The following is a 3,637-nucleotide window of genomic DNA, read 5'->3' as shown; positions in this document are numbered from 1 at the left end:
TCTTAAAAACACATAAAATTGTATTATAACATCGACAAAGACAAATAATAAAATATAAAATTAAAATCGAGATGTGTCTCGCTGCATTGCACGAGTACTCTTCTATTATTAATTAAAGTAATAAAAGAGGAAAAGAAAAAAAAAAGTTAATTAATAATTCGAATCCATTACAAGTAATTAAATAACAAAAGAAAAGACAATAGAAACACAAAAAATATACAAAAAAAACAAATGATTAATATAGGTTTAGGGGTGTCATTAAAATGCCTTATGGGTGCCATTATCCTTCCTCTTGCAAAATTAATCAAAAACGATGAAATAATTCATAATCACTGTCCCACCTACTTTAACAGATGAGTTAGTTGTTAACTAGTCTTTTCTTGATTCCTACTTTGATTTATTATGTAATATGTACTGCCTAAATGGTGAGAGAAGTCGACTTTATTTGCATAATGGAGAGACCAAGTTAGTAGTTTATTATGGGAAAATTTTAATTTGTTGTTAGGTTGGCGGGCGGGTCGAGGACCGAAATCGGCTATCCGACCCGATCCTACTTACCTGCGGAAAATTATAGGTTTCAGGTATCGGGTTTAATTGGGGTTCGGGGTCGGTGATATACATTGAGAATTTGATGTATAGAACACTCACTTGCAAGTTCTTAACTAAATTTTTTTTCTTGTATTCCTATATTGAGTCATTTTATTACTTCATTTTCCCTTCTATTAATTATGAAGCTAAACTATGTGATTTACTTGTTTCTACACCATTTGTAATATAATATAAAAAATTGTTTGACTGTTTGACGCTACAGCATTGATGCAGTCGCGACCTGATGCTTTTTGGCTTATTGAAGATCTTAATAGGATAAGCTGCTGGCTCCTTTTGGTTTCTAGAACAATTGGAGATGTTGACTTTTGGTGTAAATATAGTTAAACTTCTGTTAGAAATATTGTAACTAACTAGTACATAGATGTGTACTTCCTGGTTAACTTTTGTGGTTTTATCATTTGGGTCTCCATTTTGTCTTTATATGACTTCTTTTTGTATAAATAGGGGTGAGTAGACTCTTGTTTGAGGCATCCAAAATCAGCTCCTAAAAGCTGGTTTCTCTCTCTAAACCTTGAAGAAATTTAAGTTTATATTGTTTTTAAGATTGTTCTTTACTTTTCATCATTTAATTTACGTTATTTACTTTCCGCTTGAGTCATTGTAGATGAACCTTCATAGCTACAAAAGTTTTGATAAACGTATGGATTCGAACATGGACTTAACCAGTGTGTCACAATCTACACATAAACTGACCCAGAAACACACTATCACCACAGGGCCAATTATTAATAAAATTACATTTTTTTGCTAGTTGACTCATTTAATTAAAAAGATCATAGGATAGTTCAATTAGGAAAATACAGAATACAGATCTGGTCAATTTATATTCTAAGAAAATGTTGTATCAGTTTCGACCTAACCATCCACACTGTAAAAGAAAATTCACATTTGTATTAAATTGACAGTGCATATGGTCGCACACTGGCATGGGCCACCGCTTTATTCTACTGTTGTAGTGTGAAAAATTTTAGGGTCATGAAAAGCAGCAACCTTATATTCTTTGAAACTACAACAATAACAAAAGTTTTGCTTATTAGAGTTGGTTTACACTGTCTTGTCTTCTCTTCTAGACACGGGTTTGAATATGATTTATATATTTTCCTTAGTTTTTAGATTTTGATTTCAAATTTATTATGTTCCTAAAAAAAATTTGGGATAAAAGATTTAAACCCAAGACCTTCGTATGAAAAACAAGAAACTAAACAATAGATCAAGGGTGGTGCCTGATTGGTTTGAGCTTGGCTCCAAAGGTCAAAAGTGTCAGGAGGTCTGTGGTTCAAATCCAATGAGGAACAAAAATCCCCTTGTGGCCACGAAGGTTCAAATGCGGTGACTTCGGGCTACCTGCAAATAGGGATGGCAACGGGGCGGGGATGGGGCGGGGTTTGCAATCCCCGGCCCCGGCCCCGGTTTATATCTACAGTCCCCGGCCCCGGCCCCGGTACCCGGCGGGTGCGGGGATTTTCTTTTCGGCCCCGGTCAACTATCGGTCAACCCCCGGTCAACCCCCGGTCAAACCCCGGTCAATACCCGGTCAATGTGTGTTACTGTTTGACGAAAAGAGAAAAAACTGACCTCGATTACCAATACCGGTGGTTGTGGGTTGTGGCTCACTGCTGCAACTCGATGAAGAAACGGCTAGGGTTGTCGATTACTCGATGAAGAAGACGACTATAATTAATTATTGTTGCGGGTCTTGTGTGGATGTGTCGATGTGATGCTAGTCGACGGCAACAACAATCACGGCGAGTCGGCAACGAGGGTCAAGGGAGGGTCTGCCGTATGCGTACCTGGATGGTCAACCGGTCAAGGGAAGGGAGGCCTGGAACGGCGGTGGAAGTACCTGGATGGAATGAAATATTGTAATGGACAATGGAGGGTATGGAGTTTGGGCTGGATTGCTGAAACCTGGATGGAATATTGGAATGGACTATCTTAGTCCAGGAAACAAAAGCCCAGTCCCCATAGCCAAAGCCCAAATGTGAAAATTAAAATAGCCTAAGTCAATATTACCGGGTACGGGGCGGGTCGGGGGATACAATACCCGGCCCCGGCCCCAACCCCGGTTTGCCTCTATCGGGGATCCCCGGCCCCGGCCCCGGTACCCGTTTTAGCGGGGAATCCCCGTCCCCGTCCGGGTCGGGTGAACCGGGTTCCCCACCGGGTCGGGCCAAATCACCATCCCTACCTGCAAAGCAGGTGGTCGCTCTAGGATTAGTCAGCTCGCATAGCGGATTGGATATCCAGGTTAATAAAAAAAAGACCAATGATTACTTTGTTAAGAATATTCGTAGCTTATAATCAAATGGTGCCAGTAATTGAAAAAAAAAGTTAGGTCCATCTCTGCAAACAATTATACCTTATACCATATGCATTGTTTAACGGTTTCTTAACACAGTACAATTTCCAATATTAATAAGCTAATTAATTACCAGTTATACCTTGTGGTAGCCCAGTCATTTATTTAAAAATCCTTACATGTTAATGTGATTGACGTCACACCCAGAAGGTGGTCTACTGTCTGCATGACCACGTACACAACTTTGAGGTCGCTTATGATGTCATACGTTAAAAAGGGGACTAAGGATAAGTCCTTTAGACCAACTCGCCCATCTTAGACGACCTCCTCCAGGCAACCTCCAAGTCGTACGTAACGTGGCGCCATCTTTGCAGCTTGGTTGCGTAGCTTCACTAAGCGATTTAATTTCCATGTCACTTGCATTGTATCATGCCTTGGCCAATATTGTGAAGCATTGGCTTTTTCAGACTATCATTTATAGAGCAATTTTCAACCTTTGGATTAGATCTACAATCTGAACATATATAATCACAAAATTGTCACGAGACTTCTCAATATTTACAAAATTTCCACCGTTCAACTTTAGACCATTAGATCATTAGCTTATAAAGTTGATCAATGAACATAAATTGGTCTTACGGGTCTCACGAAAAACTATTGGTCTCACGTGAACCCAACCCGCAATAGATTCTGTAAAATATAGAAAATAGAGGTTTTATTTTTTATATC

Source organism: Cynara cardunculus, assembly GCF_001531365.2.
Source record: "Cynara cardunculus var. scolymus isolate 2C chromosome LG 17, CcrdV1, whole genome shotgun sequence".
NCBI lineage: Eukaryota > Viridiplantae > Streptophyta > Magnoliopsida > Asterales > Asteraceae > Cynara > Cynara cardunculus.
This window is presented reverse-complemented; position numbering follows the sequence as displayed.